A 26074-nucleotide genomic window follows, 5' to 3' on the forward strand; every position below is an offset into this window, starting at 1 on the left:
AGTGCTGAGGTTGAGAAGTCCTGGTCTAGGCTTAAGACGGTTATGATGAATTGGTCAATGTTGCAAAGTATTTCTCATCTGCAATGTGCAGTGGTTGTGAACACTGCACTAATTCATGAATATCTCTAGAACCATAAATCAAAACATGAAGAGAAACAAGACAATGGATGCTGAGCATTGAAGGGAAATAAAATTCGGTTATGCAAGAATCTATTGTATCCATGCCTTTGGAAAGGATGGATTTGACAAGTTAATTAATTTGTGTTTTCTCTTGCTAAATGCTTCCTATGCTCAAATCCTGTCCCCCTCCCAAAGCAGCATTAGTTTCTGTTGTTGACTGCAGCACAGCCCACCTTCACAGCATTTGGACATGTTTGCATTTTGCTGAGAACAGAGGGCAAGAAATGAACTGATTGACTGATCCAACAGTGGACTGCACATGCATAAGTGGGGTCATCCTAGGTCAAATACGCTTCAGCCAATCTGCAGGCTAGTAAACTAAATAAATGCTTGCTACTTTAAGCCACCGAGTTTTGGGGTGGTTTGTTACGCAGCAATAGCTAGCTGATACATCTCCTCTCCCTTAGCTTGAGACTGAATCTCACTTCCTTGGGGAGAAAAGAGATGAGACCCTAGGCCAGAAGCAGCTCTCTCCAAATAAATTTCTTCATAAGTCCTCTCTCCATTTTCACTTTCCCAACCATTTTAGATCTTTTCAGTGAGTTGTCGAGAAGTTTAACTCGTTCTGCATCATCTAATTTCAACTTTCTCACTCTGAAATTTCAGTTATTATGTGACAGTGCTTCTGTCAAAACTTTTGACTTAGCATGCTGTTTAACTGTACCTTTTGTTTAATGCAGGTAACATTTAACTTACGGATGCCCACGCCTGGTATTTTCTTCCTCATTGCTGTCACTGTAATTTGTGAATCTAGTATCTAGAGTGGCACTTGGACACATGACAAAGCTACTCAACTCTTAATGGCAAGAACCAACCTAAGAAACAAGTTCTGTCCTTTTCAAAGTATTTTCATATCTAATATCTCAGGGGAGTCCCTGGGTGGTGTAAACAGTTAAGTGCTTCACTACTAACTGAAAGGTTGGTAGATCGAATCCACCCAGAGGCACCTGGGAAGAAAGGCCTTGTGATCCACTTTTGAAAAATCGGCCACTGAAAATCCTATGGAACATAGTTCTCCCCTGACACAGAGGGGGTCGCCATGGGTCAGGATCGACTTGATGGCAACTGGTTTGGTTTTGGTTTAATATTTCAAGTATGGGTAAAATATTCTATGAGGTAGGCAGGACAGTTGTCATCACTGTCAGTTAACAGATCAGAAAAGTGAGGAATGACGAGATTGACTTGCCCAAGGTCAAAGCGTACGGTCAGAGTCAGGGCCCCGACTCCTGGCAATGTGTTTCAACTCCTTTTTCATGTCATCCCTGTGCCCATTCTAGCCTATGGATCAAAGGCTTTGTGGTCATGTGACCTCTTAATACAGTGAGGACAATCAAAGATCTAGACAGGTGTTTGGACTGGGGCCTTCCTTAGGAATCCAGGCTAGCCCTGGAGTTAAAAGTTCTCAAACGCAAGGACCAGTCATTCTCTTCAATAAACTGTAAACAAGCTGAATAGAAAAGGAAAATCATAGTCGCATGGGATTATACGGCCTATTTGTTTGAGTTTTAGTTATTGCTATGAGAATTTATGGTATGTTTGTCTTCATGAAAAGCATTTATCTTCGGGCAACTGAAGCAATAAGAAAGACGTAGCATTTAATTTTATCCACAACATTTCCTTTAATCCAATCTGATACCACACACACAAAAAAAAAATCAGAATTTACTGGCTCAGGATAATTCCTAATCCTCAGATGGCAGCTGCCAGAAAAGCTAATTAATTCAGATTGACTGCTGAGCTTCGTTTTTATTTGGACTTTTTTTTTAAAAAAATGAATGAGGGTAGCAGATCAATAGCATACCTGCAGCCCGGACTCAAATTCTAGGAAGATGTTGTCTGCCAGCTGGGCCCTATGCCCTTCTGAGTGTGCCCACAGAAGGAAGCTTCTGGGAGGACCAGTCACCATTCGAGTCGATTCTGACTCATGTTGACCCCATGTGTGTCAGAGAAGAACATTAGGGCTTTCTTCTGAGGCTCCGCTGGGTGGACTCAAGCCACCAGCCTTTCTGTTAGCGGCCACACACGTTAACCATTTGCACCAAGAGCCAAGGCTGTCTGGGCTGAGCTGCAGAGCATGGCAACAGGCAAAGCCTCGGCACTGGATTTGGACAGGTGTGATCTTGCTCGGTCCCTTACTAACTGTGACTATGGGCAAACTGAGTCACCACTCTTAGCCAGTGGCATCACTAGGGTTAGTGTCACCCATTGCGGTAACTCATGGTGTCACTCCGCCACCCCTGCTAATTACCACAATAGTGTAGCCAAACCACCAGAAAATTCGACAAAATCAGCAACTCCAACAGCAACAAAAACAACAGTTGTGCTTCGGTGCATGCAGATAAAACCACGTGGTTAAAAACCTCGTTGCAATTGGGTAATCATGACAGCTCTGACCGGAGTAATTGGAAGGTTCAAAAAGTGAATTAACGTAGAGTTTTAGCCTTGTAGGTATATATATTTTGCTGTTATAACTAACTACGGAGATATTTTTATAAAAACAATACATTTCTGCTGAAACACTGCCCCAAAATTTTATAGAGAGTCATTCTGGTGTCACCCCCTCTGACAGTGTCACCTGATACAGCCAGCACCCCCGACAACCCTCTGATGACCCCACTGCTCTGAGCTTCAGTTTCCTCATCTGTAAAATGGGAACAATAGTACCTATGGTACAGGCTGTTAAAGGGAATTAAATGCCTGTCACACAGAAGGTGATCATTCTGCGGCAAGAGCATTACCTCCCAGTCTGGCTGCATTACGCCAGGCCTTCATTGTAGTGTTGTCTTTTAGAAAAGCTTCATCCCTTTATTCACTTGTTCAGCTAATATTTACTGAGCACCTATGATGCGGATCCTGGCTTGGGGTGCTGGGGACACACCAGTGAATGAGATGGACTGAGTCCTGGTCATCGTGGTGCTTGTATTCTCACTGGGGAGACAGTCAGTGCACAGTAAACAAATAGGCATAAAGGTAATTTTAGAATGTGGCAAGTCCTTTGGAAGAAGTAAAGCAGGTTGATGAGCTGGAGAGTGACTGCAAAGGGAGCCAGGAGAGCGAGGCGTTAGATGGTGTGGTCAGGGCAGGCCTCAGGGCATTGGGGTTGAGCCCGGGATGATGACAAGCAGCCAGCCAAGTGAGGTGATGGGATGGGGGAGCACATTCCTGGCAGAGAACAGTGTGTGCAAAGGCCCTGAGGTGGGAGTGAGTGTGGAGTGTGACTGGATGTAGTGAGGGTGTGGGCTAGAACCAAAGAGGAGACTGGAGGGGAGGGCAGAGGCCAAGTCGTGTGGGGCCTTCTAACTCAGGGGTCAGCAGACTTTTCCTATAAAGGGCCAGATAGTAAATATTTCAGGCTTTGTGGGTCCTATGGTCTCTCATCTACTCAAAGGTGCCACTGTCATGTGAAAGCCTTAGACAATATGTAAAAGACGAGGCCTGGTTGTATTTCAATTAAACTTTTTTACAAAAACAGACAGCAAGCAGGATTTGACCCACAGGCTGTAGTTCGCCAACCCTTGTTCTAAGCCACGGCAAAGGGTCTGAAATTTATTCTAGGCACAGCGGTCTGCCGTTAGAAGGCTTCAGTGGGGGTATGATATAATCTGACCCAAGCTTATGACTTTGACCTGGGGCATCACATCAATAACAGGTTGAATTATAGCAAGGCCTCCAGGTGCTTTGAACAGAATCCCCAGAAGCCTCCAAAGGCTACTCGAGGCCAGCCAGTGAAAGGAATTAAAAGGAGACGGGGAGGGAGGAGGAAGATGAAGAAAGAGAAGAAGGGGAAGAGGACAGAGGAAGAATGGGCTTCCGGGGCTGGCTGCTTTCTCTAAACATCTGTGAGAGTCATCTATGGTGAAAGTTGTAGTATTTCATTTATTATCATTGCTCTAAGGTGTCTCACTGTTTGAATATATCACAGTTAATTTGTGCATTCTCCTGTTGGCTACATAACTAAGAACCTAGAAATACACTCAGAGGGTTAAGTCTGGTGTCGGGACACCAGGTCAGCCCCAAAGCCGGGCCCCAGGTCAGGAGCACCTGGTGGTTCTGAATTCCTTCCGCCGGGTGCTGGGTGGCTCTGGGGTCTCTGGACCCTCTGTGGGCTCTGTGGGTCCTAAAAGACAAGGCGGAGTAGCCTGCACAGTGTGGTTTCCCCACCAACCTTGGTCCAACCCTTCACTCTTCTAAGCTGAGCTGATTTATTTCAGATAAATGAGCATCAACAGCCTGTGCCCAGAAAGCATACTGGTGGGAGGTGGTGATGGGGAGGTACTTTCAATGTTTGGGTCATTTGCCCCCTTCGGGCTGAAGGTGAGCATGTACATGTTGGGATGACCATACTCGTTGCTGTTGTTGTTGGGTGGTGTTGCTATAGTGACCCCATATGAGAGAGCAGAACAGCTTCATAAGGTTTTCTTGGTTGCAATCTATAGGGAAGCAGATCGCCAGGTCTTTCTCTTGCAGAGTTGCCAACATTTTGCTTAACAATTGAGCACTTAATTGTTTTGCCATCAGGACTCCTACTTGTTGCTAGAATGTGAAATATTTCCATAACAGTACGTAAATAACCACTGCCCTCAACTACCCCTGTGCTTCCTCATACCACCCAGACCCTCCCTGGGGCCACCCTGATATTTACTGGCCCCCAGGCCACCTGCCAACCAGCTACAGCTCCTGTGCCCAGCCTCAGCCCCTGTGGTAGGAGAAGGGCATACCTGGCATGGGTGCTTACACCCTGGCAGACAAACAGGTGATGCCACTGGCCCTCCAAGGCCCTCCGTCACTCTACACGGGAACTGCCCCATCCACAGTGCTTTGCCCCAGTCGTGAAACATTGGAAACAGTGCATCTGTCTCCTCTGGACCTATTTTCTGCCTCAGACAGCTGCTTAATGGCTAATTTTGATCCTTGATGAATGATCTAGTGAACAAGAATAATACTAACTATAATAAAGGTACTAATTGTTGTTCGCTGCCATCGAGTTGGTCCCCAACTCATGGGGACCCCAGGCACAACAGAATGAAACACTGTCTGCTCCTGTACCACCTCATGATGGGGTATGGATCAGACCGTTGTGATCCATTGGCTTATTTTCACCAGGTCTTTCTTCCTAGTTTTAGTCTAGAAGCTTCACTGAAACCTGTTCAGCATCGGAGCAACACTCAAGCCTCTACTGACAGACAGACGGTGGCCTCACATGAGGTGCATTGGCCGGGATTTGAGCCCGGATCTCCTGCGTGGAAAAGTGGGAATTCTGCCTCTCAACCACCACTGCCTCCTTAAGACAACAGTAGCTAACATTTACTCAGCTCTCACCGTGCTCCAGGCAAAATTCTAAGCATGTTACACATACGAGCGCCTGCAATTTTCATAACGTCTCTCTCAGGTGGCACTGCAGGCCTAGAGCAGTCAATTAAACTGCCCAGGGTCACATAGCCAGTCCATGGCTGAGCAGGATTCACTCCCAGGCAGTTTGACTTCCAAGTCTAGAAGAGAAATAAATACATGCCGTGTGTCCTTGTGTGTTTGTTTCCCTACCATTCGTGGGAAATAAAAACTTGATGTGTGAGGGAGAGAGGGAGTATAACCTGAGCAATGGTGGAACAAAACACTTTTGCTTAAGTGCTTAAAATTATTTACATTTTTCTTTTATTTGTTCATTCATTCAATAAGCCCTGATTAAATTTTTTTTTTTAAGTGTCTGACTTTGCCAGGCCCAGGAGCTACCTTTGTTCTCTCTGTGTGTGTGGGAGTCAGACAAAAACACAGTTACCATGCAGGTTGCCTTACCGCTGTCTGGCTCTGGGTTGATTTCTGGGTACAGGAACAAGGTCTTCCGCCTCCTCCCTCTCTTGCCTCCCACGAGCTGGGACCTTGCCAGGGGCACGTCCACACTGGGGCTAGGCGAGGACGGAGCCTTACCTGGGACATAGAGACCTCTCCTCTTGCTGGGAAGTTGGGCCCTGGTGTGGGTAGCCACTGGTGAGAGTTTTGAAATATGGCCACAAATTCTTTGACATTCCTCCCATTAAGAATTGTGTGGGGCAGGTCTATGTGGCTTCCCTTGAATCTGACTGGGACTATAACTACTTCAATCAAGGGGTTATGGCAGAAATAATGCTATGTGATTTCTGATGCTAGGTCATAAAGGGTGTGTGGCTTCCTCCTTGTTCTCTGGGAACACTCCCTCTAGGAGGCTTGAGCAGCCATTTTAGAAGACTTCTGACCTCCCCAAGACCATAAGGCCATGCAGTCAGCAGTCCCACTTGAGCCCAATCTTCTTGCATCCTAGCCCAGGAGCAAGGCGTGTGTGTGAAGAAGCCATCTCCAAAGTGGATCCTTGTGATAGTTGAGGTCGTGCGTCAACTTGGATGGACCATGATTCTCAGTGGTTTGGCAGTTGTGATGTAATTTTGTAGTCGTATGATGATGTGATCACTTCCATGATAAGATCTGATATGATGTGATCACCTCTATGATGGAATCTGCTGTGAATAGCCAATCAGTTGAAAGGGAGTTTCCTTGGGGGTGTGGTATGCACTGAATATAAAGTGGACTTTCTGGCAAGGCTTGGGGGTTTTTGCTCACTCTAGATCCTGCAGCTGGCTCCTGTTTGTCTGACCTCCAGTTTTTGGGACTTGAGCTAGCAGCTTACCTGTGCTGTCTTGCCTACCAATCTTGGGATTTGTCGATCTTCACAGCCTGTGAGCAAGAGCCCTGCTGTCTGACCTGCCTATCTTGGGTTCATGAGCCCCTGCAGCTATGTGAATCAGGAGAAGCCTCTATTCTGGCCCATGGACTTGGGACACACCACCCTCTACAATCATGCGAGCTATTTCCTTGGTATAAGTCTCTCTATGTATACATTTATACACTTTACTGGCTTTGTTTCTCTAGAAAGCTCAGCCCCAGATACGACGCCCCAGTCATTCAAGTCCCCAACCATTACAGGCCCCAGAGATCACAGACAGCAACCCTGCTGTGCTCTTTCCAACTTCTTGACTCACAGAATCGGTGAACAGGATAAAATGTTTTATCAGCATAGTTTTGTGTAAGTTTGTTATGTAGCAATAGATAACCGGAATACTGCCCAAGAAAGTTCACACTAGGGGTAGCTGAGCTGGACCCATGGTAAAGTTCTGGAAGCCAGAGAGGGGCTGTGCTTATCTGAGGGCAGTGATCTGGAGGGGAGCATCTTTGGACACCTCAGGACTTATGAAGCCCCTCAGCCCCAGCAGGTCTCTCTTCCTCCAGGTCCACCACTTTATCATCTCTTCTTCTCTCAGCCCAGGGGCTTCCACTCTCCAAATTCTTGTTTGTGCTGTTTCCATCAAAAACAGGATTTTGGCATCTGGCTCCCCTCGGCCACCCCCTCTACATAGTCAGGCAATGAACACAGCTGCTCCAAGTTTGAAGGGTGGGGAGGGAAATGAGAAGGGAAAAGTGAACCACTGAAAGGAATAAAAATCCCAGATTGGGATCTCAAATATATTATTCTGCCTAACACAAGGTGCCCATGGTGACATGGTGTTAGGCAAAGATAATGTCCCTACCCCTGGGCCAGGGTTTAAGGAGCAAAAAGGATGGGAAGGATATGTTCTCCAAGGAGGGAATGCTGGAGGGGAGAATAAAAGACAGGTAGAAGGTGGACTGAGGGGTAGGAGGCAGAGGCAGGGAGAGAGACATGCCAGGAGAAGGTGAAGCAGTATCTCAGCCAGTGCTGCTGGAGGGAAGAGTGATGGAGGGAGAGTGGTGGAGGCCAGGCAGGGTGCTCACTCATGGATGACAGTGCCGTGAAGAGATTTGCGCTTTATTCTGAAGGAGATACATGCTACACATTATTTTACAGTGTTGTTTTATTTTACTGAGACACTTAAAGGTAAATGATACAAATCTTGTCCTGCTTCATTTGCTGTCATTCAGTGATGTTGATGAGGAAAGTGGTTGAAAAATACAAATGGCGCCAGTAATGATCCACTGAAGGTATGTACTTCTGCTGTCTCCTGCCCCCTACACTTTATTTAAAATGATGCATTTAGTTCTTTATATAAAGTATCTCTCATGTTGTTTTAAAAGGAAATGGGAAACACTGTTCAAAAAAATGTTCTCCAATACCATAAGAAAAACATAATGAAAACAAGCTGCTTGTTAGCTCTAAATGCTGGGGTTCCTCACAGCACCATCCTGGGTTCTCTATCAACACCTTCTCCACAGTTCTCATCAAACTCCTTAATTATAAATACCATGTTGTTAGTTGCCGTCGAGTCAATTCTCACTCATGGCGACCCCGTGTCTGCAGTGTAGGTTTTTCAAGGCTGTGATCTTTCTGAAGCAGATCACCAGGCCTGCTTTCTGAGATGCCTCTGGGTGGGTTTGAACTGCCAATCTTTTGGCTGGGAGTCAGCACTTCTTAAACATTTGCACCATCCAGGGAGCTTATAAATACCATACATACATGCTAATGACCTCAATTTGTCTTTCTAGCCTTGACTGCTCCTCTAAGCTCCAAACCCACATACCCAACTGCCTACTTGACTACTTAAGCATCTGATAAGATCTCAAACTAAACATGCTTCTTCCCTAGTCTTCCATATCTCATCTCTCAAGCCAGAATTCTAGAAGTTATACTTGATTCCTCCTTTTTCTCATCTTACTTATCCAGTCCCTCAGAAACCTTATCTCCAAAATATAGCTGGGATTCACCCGCTGTCCATTTCTGTTGCATTGTAATCCAAGCCATCATCATCGTTTGTCCTGGATTATCACATCAGCATTCTGACTGATCTCTTTTGCGAAAATTCTTGCAATTCTTCGCTGCTTCCTCCGTTGAGCAACAAACCATCACTACCACCAGTAGCCATGTTTATTCCAACTCATGGCTACACCATGTGTGTCAGAGTACAGCTGTGCTCTATGGGGTTGTCAATGACTGACTTTCAAATGTAGAACACCAGGCCTTTCTTCCAAGGTGCCTCTGGGTTCACTCAAACCTCCAACATTTTGGTTAGCAGCTGAGCCCTTTAACCATTTGCATCACCCGTAGACTGCTGAGCACCAGGAGAGAACTTATAACAAAAGCAGAATCATTCCCTTAAAACCCTTCGATAGTAGCCCAATCATATCTAGAATAAAACTCAACCTTCTCACCATGGCCTACGAGGTCCTATATTACTTGGCACCTGCCTGTCTCTATACAGATTCATCTAGCTTCACTCTTCCCCTTACTCATTTCCTCTCATTGTCCAACATACTGAGCTTCTCCCTGCCTCAGGGCCTTTGCACACATTCTTCTCTCTTCCTAGAATGTGATTTCTACCACTCTTCGTATGAGTAAAACACACCTTTTCAAAGTCATGTTTTCAGAGAGGCGTTCCATCTTTATCCGACGTAGATTCCCTCCTACTATTCTTTATTGTAATTCTTGGTTTGTTTCCTTCAGACGCCTATTAGAAATTGCATTTCTCTATGTCTGTTTGCTTGTTGCCTGTCCTCCATACTAGAGTAAGATTTTGCTCTCCTTCCCCAGCATCTACAATAGGACCTGGCACATACTGGTGCTCAAAAGTCAGTATAGAATGAATACTGACTGTATAATCCCTTTGTTTATGGAGTGATTAGAATAACAAAGAGACATACACTTATGAGGCACAATTTATTTATAGAACCTTTCTTCCTGGCACATTTCTTCCACAAGATGCATTACATCTGAGTCAAAGAAATAACAAAAAGAGCGAGGGCTCCAGAAAGCGTTCAGGTGAACACCACAAAAAGCTCTTGGCCCGAGACCCTGGGGGGAAGCAGCTTGTTGGGTGAATGTACTGATCTGATTTTAAAAAGGTCTGTTGTGTGATTACAGTGCTTAGCTCTGCAAAATTACCTAACCCCTGTAGTGGCAAAGAACCTCTCCTAGCTGAGCCCTGGCAGCCACACACTCAGCCTTATCTCTAGGCTGCAAAACCCATTTCTTAATGTTTTTCACTTGTGGAATATATTGACTTCAATGTATCTTCCATGCTTGGGTGTGTTTCTCTGTGAACCCATATTTTTAAAAAGCCCCTTTCCCTTGTGTGGGAAAGTGAAAAAAAAAAGGTAGCACAGCAAAACAAGAGTAGCTTGGTAACAAGAAAACCACAACTCACAAGTATCCCAATAGTGAGTGACAACCATAATGCTGCAACAGTTCTGGAAACAGAAGTCGCTGATTGTAGATGATGCCAAAGATATGGTACACTGTAGGTTCTGAGAAATTCTGTGTGAGCAGCCATTACAGTTGTGTATGTGTATGTATGAAATCTGAACTAGAATGCCTTTAGGAGGGGCATTTATCCTCCACTTGGCCACAGGCCTCACCACTTCTTCCTGTACTTCTCTCCATTTCACACATTTATGCCACCAGCCTGGCTCCTGGGAGCATTTGAGTTTACAACTCTTGCTCTAAAAGAGGCCAGACCCATTCCCTCTGCCCCGCCCCCTGCTCATTATTTACCCCGTCATCACCCTTCCTTTTGAACATTTCTGATTAATATTTAGTCTCACTGACTCATGAACCTTGTGGCCCACTATCATTTTCCCTGGTAGGTACCCTGCTAAACCTGGGTGAATCAGGCCTGGTCCACAATGCTTTCGAACTGTTTGCTCTCCCTGTGTTCATTAATCTAAATTTATCCTTGTGGATATCGAATCTGTTGACACATGTCTGCTTTTCTTAAGTTGTCCTTAAAAAATCCAAATTCATCTTTCCAAGTTGCTAATGACAACACTGAGTTTGGTTTCTTTGGTGGGACTAATAAATATTTGCCTCTCGTATCAGCCATTACAATAACGTCACATGCAGGAAACTCTGGTTAACCATGCCTGTGGAGGTAACAGAGGCATTTATCTTGTAATATGATCACCTATAAAACCATACACACACATTTTAGGACTACTGCCCATAGCTACTTCAGGCTAAAATTGATTTCCTCTCAGTTTAGCCTCCAGCTGCAGGCAAGAGATACCAAGGTAAACTTATATGTTTAATTGTGAGTTGTCATTGAATGAAATGGCTGTACTACAGGCCCCCAGACCAATGTACATCTACTCCAGGCTGAGTCTGAACTACAGACTCCTGAACTAGACCCTTTGAGAGTTGTGTGGTCTGAAGCAGGAATGACAAACGAGAACCTCTTGCTGTGAGTCTTCTTCCACGCCCAAGGGAATGTCTCAAAAAGGACCTTGACCAATTGGTAATATTGTCTGGGCATGTGTTTTCAGCGAGGGGTAACTGCTGTTCACCGTTTCAAATAATAAGGTGATCTGTCAGAAGAGTTCAGACTACACTAAATTTAAAATAATTCGAGATATCAGCTTCACTACCTTCTCCTTCCGGTGTACCCCATAGTGAAGTATGCTAACGGATACACTCCATGCTTGAAGTCAGTTCACCCTTCAGGGGAAAGACCCAGAGGACAACACACTTGAATAAAACCCCTTCCAGTCACTTGTATTTAACAAGTAGTCCTACATTCATAAAAATGAATACAACACAATGGACCTTCTGACAATTGATGAACATTCGCACAATAGAGAAGGACCAATATAAATAACAAACAACTGACCATGGAAGAAGTAAAATAAGGAAAAGAAAAGAACTAAAAATTATCTAAATAGGATGCTAATTACACTCACAAAACAATAAGGCATTGCCATAAAGAAGCAATCATCGGGAAACAAGAAAGAGGTCTTGGAAATAAAAAAATTAGAACTAAATTCAAATGAATTAATATAAAGGCTAGACCAAAAAAAAAAAAGTCAAGAAAATCTTCTAAGACACAGAACGAAAGCAAAAAAAAGATGAATAAAGTGAAAGAAAAACTAAGAGATACTAAGGATTACTTGAAGAGGTTGTTTCCAGAACTCAGTTCTGGAAACAACAGAAAGAATGTAGAGGTAATAAATAAATGGTAAAAAAAAATTTCACTGAGTTGAAGATACACAGATTTTATAATGAAGGATCCATAAATTTACTGATCAGGGTATTAAACATGCTAAAGGTGAGAAAGATGTGGCAATTTGCTTCTGTAAAGATTACAGCTTTGGAAACCTTATGGAACAGCTCTACCCTGTCCTACAGGATCACTATGAGTTGGAATCGACTCAATGGCAATGGGTTTGGGGTTGGTTTACATGCTGAAGACTCTCAAATCTATAACCCTGACTGCTTGCCTGACCACCAGTCTAGAATATCTGGCATACATTAGGTTCCAACAGTCTATTTGGCATCTCAACTTAGATATGTCCAAACAGCACTTTTGATTTTCCCTTTCATGTGCTTTTCTCCAAGTCTTCTGCCTTTCAGTTAATGGCCCGCCATCCAACTAGTTACTCAGATGAAAACTCAGGAGTCATCCTTGATTTCACTCTCTCTCCTAACCTCATCCAATTAAGACTCCAGATCGGATCACATATCCCCATCTCTATTGCTGTACTCTATTCCAAACCACTATCATCTCTTGCCTGACTAATGGTAACAGCTTCCTAATTGATCTTCCTGTTTCTACTCTTGCCCCTTTATTATCTTATTTTCCACACAGCAGCCAGAGTGATCTTTGAAACTCTCCAGCTAGCCTGGCTTATTTCTGTTCCCAAAACATCTAAGTCAGTGCCCATTTTGTTGTAATTTATTGTAATTCATTTTCCCACATCTATGCATGGCACCTTCTCATTATCCAGGGCTCTGCTCAAATGTCACCTTCTCAGAGAGACCTTCCCTGACCACTTCATCTAAAGCACCTCCCCATCTTGCCACAGTTTATCTTTATCCCATTCTCTTATTATTTTCTTTTTAGTACTTATCAATACCTCAAATTATCTTATCTCCTTATTTGTTTATATTTTATTATTTTCCACAACAGAATAAGAGCAGGGAATGTCTTTTTTTTTGTTTACTGCTAATATTAAAAAAAAAAAAATTTTTTTTTTCAAGACTCTAGGGTTCTTAGTATCAACAGACAATAACAAAAAACAAAGAAACCCTTTCCAATCTAGTAAATTTCAACTCATAGCGACTCTATAGGGCAGAGTAGAACTGCCCCATAGGGTTCCCAAGGAGTGGCTGGTGAATTTGAACTGCTGACATTTTGGTTAGTAACCAAGCTCTTAACCACTGTGCCATCAGAGCTCCCAGTAGTCTATACCTAAAATGAGTAGGTGTCAATAATAAATATTTGTTGAATAAATGAATAAACTTAGATACATCATCACAACATTTCAGAACACCAGAAATAAAGAATAGATCCCAAAATTTCCCAAAAGAATGAAACAATTACCTACAAAGGAATAAGAATCAGAATAATATTAGTCTTCTAATCAGGAACATTAACACTAGAAGAAAATGTAGTGATACTTCAAAGATTTGAGAGAAAAGTGTTTAGAATTCAATACCCAGCCAAAGTGTCAATCAAATATGAGAAAAAAAAACAAGATTTGTTTTTAACATGGAAGGACTCAGAAAATTTGCCTTCCATAAACATACTCCAAATAAAATTGCTCAAAGATGTATACATTAAAAAAATAAAAGAACACAGACTCCAAGGAAGAGTGATATACAGTTGAACTAAGTCAGTAGTATTGTAAAAAAATATGTCCCAGTATTAAACCTGTGCAGCAGGCCTAGCAGGTAATCAGTCCCATTTTCAAACAAGAAATCTGAGAGTTCAGAGAAAATAAAAAATCCTCCAAAAGGAAAATAATCTATAACAAATTATATGATTAAGAAACTGGAAAGATTTTACTAATAAGATAAAAGCATGATATAATAATAGTAAAAATAATATACTATGTTTCTTCCTCCCCACTCCTGCTCTGAATTGTTTTATCCTAGTGTTTAAGCTATATTATCCTTTTCATAAAATATAAAATCAACTTTATTGAGGTATAATTTACATGCAATAAAATGTACTGATTTCAAGTATACAATCCAATGAATTCTGACAAATGTCTGGACCAATGTAGCAACAACCAATCAAAATATAGAACATTTCTGCATTTCCCTTGAGAATGGGAACCAGACAAGGATGACCTTTATCACCGCTCTTATTCAACATTGTGCTAGAAGTCCTAGCCAGAGCAATTAGGCTAGACAAAGAAATAAAGGGCATCTGGATTGGCAAGGAGAAAGTAAAATTATCTCTATTTGCAGATGACATGATCTTATACACAGAAAACCCTAAGAAATCCTCCAGAAAACTACTGAAACTAATAGAAGAGTTTGGCAGAGTCTCAGGTTATAAGATAAACATACAAAAATCACTTGGATTCCTCTACATCAACAAAAAGAACATCGAAGAGGAAATCACCAAATCAATCCCATTCACAGTAGCCCCCAAGAAGATAAAATACTTAGGAATAAATCTTACCAAGGATGTAAAAGACCTATACAAAGAAAACTACAAAGCTCTACTACAAGAAATTCAAAAGGACATACTTAAGTGGAAAAACATACCTTGCTCATGGATAGGAAGACTTAACATAGTAAAAATGTCTATTCTACCAAAAGCCATCTATACATACAATGCACTTCCGATCCAAATTCCAATGTCATTTTTTAAAGTGATAGAGAAACAAATCACCAACTTCATATGGAAGGGAAAGAAGCCTCGGATAAACAAAGCATTACTGAAAAAGAAGAAGAAAGTGGGAGGCCTCACTCTACCTGATTTCAGAACCTATTATACAGCCACAGTAGTCAAAACAGCCTGGTACTGGTACAACAACAGGCACATAGACCAGTGGAACAGAATTGAGAACCCAGATATAAATCCATCCACGTATGAGCAACTGATATTTGACAAAGGCCCAGTGTCAGTTAATTGGGGAAAAGATAGTCTTTTTAACAAATGGTGCTGGCATAACTGGATATCCATTTGCAAAAAAAAATGAAACAGGACCCATACCTCACACCATGCACAAAAACTAACTCCAAGTGGATCAAAGACCTAAACATAAAGACTAAAACGATAAAGATCATGGAAGAAACAATAGGGACAACCTTAGGAGCCCTAATACAAGGCATAAACAGAATACAAAACATTACTAAAAATGACAAACAGAAACCAGATAACTGGGAGCTCCTAAAAATGAAACACCTATGCTCATCTAAAGACTTCACCAAAAGAGTAAAAAGACCACCTACAGACTGGGAAAGAATTTTCAGCTATGACATCTCCGACCAGCGCCTGATCTCTAAAATCTATATGATTCTGTCAAAACTCAACCACAAAAAGACAAACAACCCAATCAAGGAGTGGGCAAAGGATATGAACACACACTTCACTAAAGAAGATATCCAGGCAGCTAACAGATACATGAGAAAATGCTCTCGATCATTAGCCATTAGAGAAATGCAAATTAAAACCACAATGAGATTCCATCTCACTCCAACAAGGTTGGCATTAATCCAAAAAACACAAAATAATCAATGTTGGAGAGGCTGCGGAGAGATTGGAACTCTTATACACTGCTGGTGGGAATGTAAAATGGTACAACCACTTTGGAAATCTATCTGGCGTTATCTTAAACAGTTAGAAATAGAACTACCATACAACCCAGAAATCCCACTCCTCGGAATATACCCTAGAGAAATAAGAGCCTTCACACAAACAGATATATGCACACCCATGTTTATTGCAGCTCTGTTTACAATAGCAAAAAGCTGGAAGCAACCAAGGTGTGCATCAATAGATGAATGGTTAAATAAATTGTGGTGTATTCACACAATGGAATACTACACATCAATAAAGAACAGTGACGAATCTGTGAAAAGTTTCATAACATGGAGGAACCTGGAAGGCATTATGCTGAGCGAAATTAGTCAGAGGCAAAAGGACAAATATTGTATAAGACCACTATTATAAGATCTTGAGAAACAGTATAAACTGAGAAGAACACATACTTTTGTGGTTACGAAGGGGGGAGGGAGGGAAGGTGGGAGAGGGTTTTTTTTTTTACTGATTAATTAGTAGATAAGAACTGCTTTAGGTGAAGGGAAGGATAACACTCAATACATGGAAGGTCAGCTCAATTGGACTGGACCAAAAGCAAAGAAGTTTCTGGGATAAAATGAATGCTTCAAAGGTCAGTGGAGCAAGGGCGGGGGTTTGGGGACCATGGTTTAAGGGGACTTCTAAGTCAATTGGCAAAATAATTCTATTATGAAAACATTCTGCATCCCACTTTGCAATGTGGCGTCTGGGGTCTTCAATGCTAACAAGCAGCCATCTAAGATGCTTCAATTGGTCTCAACCCACCTGGAGCAAAGGAGAATGAAGAACACCAAGGTCACACGACAACTAAGAGCCCAAGAGACAGAAGGGGCCACATGAACCAGAGACCTACATCATCCTGAGATCAGAAGAACTAGTTGGTGCCTGGCCACAATCGATGACTGCCCTGACAGGGAGCACAACAGAGAACCCCTGAGGGAGCAGGAGATCAGTGGGATGCAGACCCCAAATTCTCATAAAAAGACCAGACTTAATGGTCTGACTGTGACTAGAGGAATCCCAGCGGTCATGGTCCCCAAACCTTCTGTTGACACGGGACAGGAACCATCCCCGAAGACAACTCATCAGACATGAAAGGGACTGGACAGTGGGTAGGAGAGAGATGCTGATGAAGAGTGAGCTAATTGTATCAGGTGGACACTTGAGACTGTGTTGGCATCTCCTGTCTGGAGGGGGGATGGGAGGATAGAGAGAGTTGGAAGCTGGCAAAATTGTCACGAAAGGAGAGACTGGAAGGGCTGACTCATTAGGGGGAGAGCAAGTGGGAGTACGGAGTAAGATGTGTATAAACTTATATGTGACAGTCTGACTTGATTTGTAAACGTTCACTTGAAGCTCAATAAAAGTTAAGAAAAAAAAAAAAAAGAACATTTCTATCACTCCAGAAAGTTCCCTTTGAAGTCCACTCCCGCTACCACCTTACCCCCTGCAGCCAACCACTGATATTCTTTATGCTACTGTATCTTAGTTTTTCTTGTTTTAGATCTTTATATGAATAGAATCATATAGTACGTATCCTTCAGTGAGGTTTTATAGACTAAATCATGTTTGTTGCAAGTACCAGTAGTTTGTTCTTTTTACAGTTTTTTAATATTATAAATATTAAAACTGCTACAAACATTCTTGTGCAGGTCTTTTTATTGTACTTTAGATGAAGGTTTACAGAGCAAACTTCCCATTAAACAATTAATATATATATTGTTTTATGACATTGATTGCCAACCCCACGACATGTCAACACTTTCCCCTTCCTGACCTTAAGTTCCCCATTACCAGCTTTCCTGTCCCCTCCTGCCTTCTCGTCCTAGGCCCTGGGCTGGTGTGCCCATTGAGTCTCGCTTTGTTTTATGGGCCTGTCTAATGTTTGGCTGAAAGGTGAACCTCAGGAGTGACTTCATTACTGAACCAAAAGGGTGTCCCGGGGCCGCAGTCTCAGGGTTTCTCCAGTCTCTATCAGGCTACTTAAGTCTGGTCTTTTTTTGTGAGTTAGAATATTGTTCAACATTTTTCTCCAGCTCTGTCTGGGACCCTCTATTGTGATCTGCGTCAGAGCAGTCAGTGGTGGTAGCCAGACAGCATCTAGTTGTGCTGGGCTCAGTCTGGTGGAGGTTGTAGTACTTGTGGTCCATTAGTCCTTTGGACTAATCTTTCCCTTGTGTCTTTGGTTTGTAAGTCTAGTAAGTGCTCTTCCCTTCCCACCCCTCCCCTCCCTCATAGCCATCAGAGATCATTTCTATTTGCATGTAAATATTTTCATGAGCTTTTATAGTAGTGGGCTCATACAATAGTTGTCCTTTTGTGATTGACTTATTTCACTCAGTATAATGCCCTCCAGATTCATCCATCTTGTGAGGTGCTTCACAGATTCATCATTGTTCTTTATTGTTGCACAGTATTCCATTGTGTGTACCATAGTTTATCCATTCATGTATTGATGGGCACCTAGGTTGTTTCCATCTTTTTGCTATTGTGAACAATGCTGCAGTGAACATGGGTGTGCATATATTTATTCATGTGACAGCTTTTATTTCTCTAGGGTATATTCCTAGGAGTGGAATTGCTGGATCATATGGTATTTCTATTTCTAGTTTTTTTAAGGAAGCACAATATTGTTTTCTAAAATGGTTACATCATTTTGCATTCCCACCACAGGGCAAAAGAGTTCCAATCTCCCCGCAGTCCCTCCAACACTTATTTTCTGTTTTTTATTTTTTTTATAGTATCTCACTGCAGTTTTGATTTCCATTTTTCTAATGGCTAGTGAGCCTGAGCATTTCTTTATATGTTTGTTAGCTGCTTGAATGTCGTCTTCGGTGAAGTGTCTGTTCATATCCTTTGCCCATTTTTTAATTGGATTATTTGCCTTAGATTTTCCTGTAGATTTTAGAGATTAGACTGAGGTCGGATTTATAATAGTCAATTTTTTTTTCCCAGTCTGTAGGTTCTGTTTTTATTCTTTTGAAGTCTTTTGATGAGCGTAAGTGTTTAATTTTTAGAAGATCCCAGTTATCTGACTTACCTTCCATAACAATCTTCTTTGTTGTTATGGCTCTGTTCAGATTTTCAACTTCAGTTTGTGTTAGTTTGGGTAGGTAGTATGTTTCTAGTATTTTTAATTATGGCTTGTATCTTGTTAATTAGGGCCTCTAGTGTTGACCCTGTTTTTTCTTCTATGATCTTTATAGTTTTTGGTTTTATATTTAGTTGTTTGATTCATTCTGAATTAGTTTTATTGTATGGTGTGAAGTGGGGGTCCTGTTTTATTTTTTTGCAGATGGACTCCCAGTTTTGCCAGCACCATTTGTTAAAAAGAGTATCTTTTCCCCATTTGATGAACTTTGGGTCTTTGTCGAAGATCAGGTGACCATAGGTGGATGGATTTACATCTGGGTTCTCAACTTGGTTCCATTGGTCAATGTATCTGTCATTGTACCCGAACCAGGCTGTTTCGACTAAGGTAGCTGCATAGTAGTAGGTTCTGAGGTCAGGTAGTGCGTGTCCTCCTACTTTATTCTTCAATAGTGCTTTACTTATCCGAGGCTTCTGCCCTTTCCACATAAAGTTAATGATTAGTTTTTCCACCTCGTTAAAGAATGCTGTTGGTATTTGAATCAGGATTGCATTGTATTTGTGGATTGCTTTCAGTAGAATTGACATTTTCTCAATGTTAAGTCTACCTATCCACGAGCACGTTGTGTTTTTCCATTTATATGGTTCTCTTTTGGTTTCTTGCAGTAGCGTTCCGTAGTTTTCTTTGTATAGGTCTTTTACATCCCTGGTTAGATTATTACTAAGTATTTTATTTTTTTAGGGACTATTATAAATGGTATCATTTTCCTGATTTCCTTTTTGTTGTTCTCTTTATTGGTATATAGCAATCAAACATATTTTTATATGTTTATCTTACATCCTGCCATTCTGCCTGAATCTATTAGTTCCAGTAGTTTTCTCATGGAGTCTTTTTGGTTTTCTTTGTAAAGCGTCATATCATCCATAAATAGGGACAGTTTTACTTCTTCCTCACCAATTTGGATGCCCCCCATTTCTTTTCTTGCCTTATCATTCTAGCTAGGACTTCCAGTACAATGTGAATAGGAGTGGTGATAAAAGGCATCCTTGTCTCGTCCCTGTTCTCAAGGGGAATGTTTTCAGCCTCTCCCCATTAAGAATGATGTTGGCTGTTGGATTTGTATAAAAAAAAAAAAAAAAAAAATTTCCCTTCTATACCTATTTTTTTGAGAGTTTTTATCAGGAACGGATGTTGGACTTTGTCAAATGCCTTTTCTGCTTTGATTGAGATGATCATGTGATTCTTTTATTTTATTTATATGGTGGATTATGTTGATCGATTTTCTAGTGTCGAACCATCTTTGCATACCTGGTATGAATTCCACTTGGTCATGGTGTATTGGTTTTTTTTTTGGCATGATGCCAAATTCTATTGCATAGAAATTTTTTTTTTTTTTTTGAGAATTTTTGCATTTATATTCGTGAGAGATATTGGTTTGTAATTTTCTTTTTTTGTGGTGTCTTTGCCTGGTTTTGGTATCAGAGTTATCCTGGCTTCACAGAATGAATTCAGAAATATCCCTTCCTTTTCTATGTTCTGAAATAGTTTGAGTAGTACCGTTGTAAGCTCGTCTCTGAATGTTTGTCATCTGGGCTGGGGCTTTTTTTGTTGTTGTTGGAAGTTTTTTTTTTTTTTTTAAATGTTTTCAATCTCTTCTATTGTTATGGCTCTGTTCAGATTTTCAACTTCAGTTTGTGTTAGTTTGGGTAGGTAGTGTGTTTCTAGAAATTTGTCCATTTTCTGTAGGTTTTCAAATTTGTTGGAGTATAGTTTTTCATAGTACTCTGTTTTGATCCTTTTAATTTCAGCTGTGTTTGCTGTAATGTCCCCCATTTCATTTCTTCTTTGGGTTATTTTTGTTCTCTCCTGTATTTTTCTTTTGTGAGTTTGGCCAATGGTTTGTCAATTTTGTTGATCCTTTCAAAGAACCAAATTTGGTTTGGTTTACTCTTTTTATTGTTTTTCTATTCTCTATTTCATTTATTTCTGCTCTGATCTTTATTATTTTCCTTTCTTCTTGTGGATGTGGGTTTCTTTTGCTGTTCTCTTTCTATTTGTTTGAGTTGTGTAGCTAATGTTTTGACTTTGTCCCTTTCTTCTTTTTTAATGTGTGCCTCTATTGCTATAAATTGACTTCTGAGCACTGCATTTGCTGTGTCCCAAAGGTTTTGATACGATGTATTTTCATTCTAGGATTTTTTTATTCCGTCTTTGATTCTTCTATTACCCGGTGGTTTTTAAGCAGGGTGGTATTCCATTTCCATGTATTTGATTTTTTTTTCCCTTGCTCTTCCTGTTATTCAGTTCTGCTTTTATGGGATTATGATCAGAGAAGATACTTTGTATCATCTTGATGTTTTGGGTTTTGTTGGGGGTTGCTTTGTGTCCTGAGATGTGGTCTATCCTGGAGAACATTCCGTGTGTGTTGGAGAAGAGTGCGTACTTTGCTGCTGTTGGGTGGAGAGTTCTATATATGTTTATGAGGTCAAGTTAGTTGATTCTAGCATTTAGATCTTCTGTACCTGTGTTGAGTTTCTTTCTAGATGTTCTGTCCTTTATCAAAGGTGGTGTGTTGAAGTCTCCTACTATTATTGTGGAACTGTCGATTTCTCTTTTCAGTGCTGTTAGAGTTTGTTTTATATATTTTGGAGCTGTATCATTGGGTGTGTAGGTATTTATTATGGTTATGTCCTCATGGTGGATTATCCCTTTAATCATTTTATAAAGTCCTTCTTTGTCTTTTATGGTGGATTTTTTCTTAAAGTTTATTTCATCTGAGATTAGTATTGTCAATCCTGCTCTTTTTTTGGTAGTTTGCTTGCTATATATTTTTTCCAACATTTAATTTTTAATAAATTTACATCTTTGTTTCTAAGGTGTGTCTCTTGTAGACAGCCTATTGATGAATCCTGTTTTTTTTTTTTTTTTTAATCCATCTGTCACTCTCTCTTTATGGGTACTTTTAAGCCATTTATGTTCAGTGTGATTATTGATAGGTGTGAGTTTGTTGCTGCCATTTTGTAGTGCTTTTTTGTGTGTGTGTGGTGCTGGCGTTTTCTTTGTTCCTTTTCCTCTTTTGTGCTGAATTCCTTTTGTTTTTTGTTTGTTTGTTTGTTTTGTTTTTGTAGATTTTGTGTTTACTGAAACTTTATATTTTTCTTCCTTATTTTAAAGAGTAGGCTTGTTAACATTCTTTGTGGTTACCTTGATATTTACCCCATCTTCCTAAGTTTAAACAAGTCTTTTATTATTTGCTATTGCCTTGCCTTCCTCTCCATTAGAAAGTTCTATACCTACACTGTTTATTCCTTCTTTTATTGTTTGATGTTCTTGTCATTTACAGATTAACCTCTGTTTGTCTGTTGTAAATCTTTTAGCTTTGTTTTATCCTTGTGAGTTTATTAACTAGGTTAGTATCTGGTTGATGTGGTCTTGCATTGTAGATTCAGGCTGTTGTCTGATGTTGTTGGTTCTGTAACTGAAGGATTTCCTTTCATAGTTCTTGTAAGTTTGGTTTAGTTTTTACATGTTCCCTTACTTTCTGTTTATCTGGAAATGTCCTAACTTCACCATCATAACTGAGTGAGAGTTTTGCAGATATATTATCCTTGGTTGGCAATTTTTTTTCTTCCAAGTTTTTATATATGTCATTCCATTGCCTTTGTGCCTGCATGGTTTCTGCTGAGTAATTAGAGCTTCATCTTATTTTCTCTTCTCTGTTTTTGCCTTTTCATTTTTTGTGAGCTGCTCTCGGTGTTCTTTCTTTGTCTTTGGTTTTGGCAGGAGTGATTATAATATGTCTTGGTGATTTCCTTTTGGAGTCCATCCTATATGGGGTTCTTTGAGCTTCTTGGATGGTCATCTTTTCCTTTTTCATGATATTAGGGAAGTTTTCTGTCAGCAATTCTTCAATAAGCCTCTCTGTGTCTTCTGTTTTCTCCCCGTTCTGGAACTCTGAACACATGCAAACTTTTGCTTTAGATTATATCCCGCATCCTTCTCAGGGTTTCTTCATTTTTTTCTGATTTTTCCTCAAGCAAAGTGATATCCAAGTATTTGTCTTCAATTTCCCTGATCCTGTCTTCCATCATTTCAAACTTGCTCATCAAAACTTCTATGACACTGTCCATTTCTGAAATCTAGTTGTTTCTCTTATGGATTTATAATTTTTGTTTCTGTATGATTTCTATTTGTGTGTTTATTTTGATTGTTTTTTCTGTATTGTTTTCCTGAATTCTTCCATTTTTTGTTTGTCTTTTTCATGATTTTGTGTGTCTTCCATGATTTTGTGTATTTTTCCCTCATTTTTGTCTGCTTTTTCCATCATCTCTTGGATAGCCCTAAATATTAGAGTTTTGAATTCCCTACTAGGTAGTCCCAGTGCCTTTTCTTCTACCATTAGGTCATCTGGTGCTTTATTTTGGATGCCTACTGGAACATCCTGTCCTGTTTTTTTTTTTTTTTTTTTAATGTTTTGATGTTTTCTGCTGTTTTGGGGACATTCAGTAATATTGTCTTTGTTTATCAGCTGTATACTTGTTTTGTCCTGCTGTGGCGGGACAGTGTGGTGCTTCTGTCTATAGTGACATCTTGGCTCCACCCACTCTAGCAAGTCTTATGGTGGATATAAGTTTTCATTTCTCTTAAAAAAAACAAACACCTATGATTGGAATTACTAGGCCATAAATTAAGTATATGTTTAACTACACAACTACATAAAAAAGTCAAAATGTCTTCCAAAGTGGTTGTAACATTTTACACTCTAACAATAATGCATGAAAATTACAGTTGTCCCATCTTCTTACCAAACTTGGTACTGTCAATTGTTTTAATTTTAGCCATTTCATTGGTTGTAGAATGGTAACTTGCTGTGGTTTAATTTGCATTTTTCTCGTAACTGATGTTGAGCATTTTTCCATGTGTTTGTGGTTATTGTTGTATCTTCTTTTGTCAGCTGCCTTTTATTATTTTTATTACATTGTTTTCTAACTATGGAGTTCTAAGAGTTCTTAATTTATCTTGGAAACAAGTCTTTTGTCCAATATTATGGTGCAAATATTTTCTCCTAGTCTGTGGCTTGACTCTTCTCTTGTGTCTCTTGAAGAGAAAAAGATGTTAATTTTAAAGTCAAATTTATCGATTTTTAACAAGATTTTTAAAAATTTATTGTGCTTTAAGTGAAAATTTGCAAATCAAGTCAGTCTCTCATACAAAAACTTATATACCCCTTGCTTATGTACTCCTAGCTGCTCACCCCCTAATGAGAAAGCACACTCCTCTCCACCCTGTATTCCCCGTGACCATTCAACCAGCTCCCATGCCCCTCTGCCATCTCATCTCACTTCCAGACAGCTGTCCACATAGTCTCATGTGTCTACCTTCCTCACCAGTATCATTTTCTGTCTTACAGTCCAATCCCTGTTTGAAGAGTTGGCTTCAGGAATGGTTCCAGTCTTCAGCTAACAGAGGGTCTGGGGACCATGATCTCTGGGATCCCTCCAGTCTCATTCAGACCATTAAGTCTGGTCTTTTTACGAGAATTTGAGGTCTTCATCCCACTGTTCTCCCACTCCATCAGGGATTTTCTGTTGTGTTCCCTGTCAGGGCAGCCATTGGTGGTAGCCAGGCACCATCTAGTTCTTCTGGTCTCAGGCAGATGTAGTCTCTGGTTTATGTATCCCTTTCTGTCTCTTGGGCTCATATTTACCTTGTGTCTTTGGTGTTCTTCATTCTTCTTTGCCCCAGGTGGGTTGAGACCAACTGATGCATCTTAGACAGCCGTTTGCTAGTTGTCTTAGTCATCTAGTGCTGCCGTAACAGAACTACCGAAAGTGGATGGCTTTAACAGAGAGAAATTTATTTTCTCACAGTAAAGTAGGCTAAAAGTCCAAATTCAAGGCATCAGCTCCAGAACAAGGCTTTCTGTCTCTGTCGGCTCTGGAAGAAGGTCCTTGTCTTCAATCTTCCCATGGTCAAGGAGCTTCTCAGGCACAGGGACCCCGTGTCCAAAGAAGACACTCTGCTCCTGGTACTGCTTTCTTGGTGGTATGAGGTCCCAAACCAAGGGAAGACTGATGACAAGGACTTCCCTCCAGAGCACACAGAGAGAGAAAGCCTTCCCCTGGAGCTGGCATCCTGAATTCAGACTTCTAGCCTACTGGACTGTGAGAGAATAAACTTCTTTTTCTTAAAGCCATCCACTTGCAGTATTTCTGTTATAGCAGCACTAGATGACTAAGACAGTACTGTTCTCTCTAAACCATGCATTCTCAGTGGGGGTAATATCACCCTCAAGGTGGCAAAAATTAGTTCTTGGAGAAAAAAGTTTACTTTATATATAAGGAATATATATATACACACACATACATACCCATATGTGTTTATATGTAAACCTACAAATAGCACATAGATATACATTATATCTGCAGTATTAAAATTTCTTGGGGGTGGGAAGGATGAGGAGGAAAAAATGTCTGAAAACATTCGTTAGGGAGTTGATAATTAAAAATATGCTGAGACAGCCTGAGCCCAGAAGAACTAGATGGTGCCTGGCTACTACCATCAACAACTCTGACACGGATCACAATAGAGGGTCCTGAAGAGAGCGGGAGACAAATGTAGAACAAAATTCAAATTCACACAAAAAAAGACCAGACTTACTGGTCTGACAAAGCCTGGAGGAACCTGAGACCATGGCCCCCAGACACCCTGATAACTCAGAACTGAAGCTACTCCCAAAGTCTACCTTTCAGCCAAAGATTAGACAGGCCTATATAACAAAAACACATGTGAGGAACGTGCTTCTTAGTTCAATCAAGTTTATGACACCAAATGGGCAACACCTGCCCAAAAGCAATGATGAGAAGGCAGGTAGGGACAGGAAAACTGGACCAATGGACATGGGAAACCCAGGGTGGAAAGGGGGAGAGTGCTGACACACTGTGGGGATTTTAACCAATGTCACAAAACAATTTGTGTAAAAATTTTTGAATGAGAAAGTAATTTGTGTTGTAAATTTTCACCTAAAACACAATCAAATTTTAAAAAAAAGAGAGAGAATTGATTAGATATGGAAGGAAGCCACCTGAGGATCTCCAAGTAACTGAGGAACGCTGGGGATACAGAAGCTGAAAAAGACAAAGAACTTCCCCCAAAGCAGAGAGAGAGCCTTCCCTTACAGCCGGTGCCCTGAATTCAGACTTCCAGTCTCCTGAACTATGAGAAAATTAATTCCTGTTCTTTAAAGCCAAAAAAAAAAAAAAAAAAAAAAAAGGTTGAG

The sequence above is a fragment of the Elephas maximus genome, chromosome 27, assembly GCF_024166365.1.
Source record: "Elephas maximus indicus isolate mEleMax1 chromosome 27, mEleMax1 primary haplotype, whole genome shotgun sequence".
Lineage (NCBI taxonomy): Eukaryota > Metazoa > Chordata > Mammalia > Proboscidea > Elephantidae > Elephas > Elephas maximus.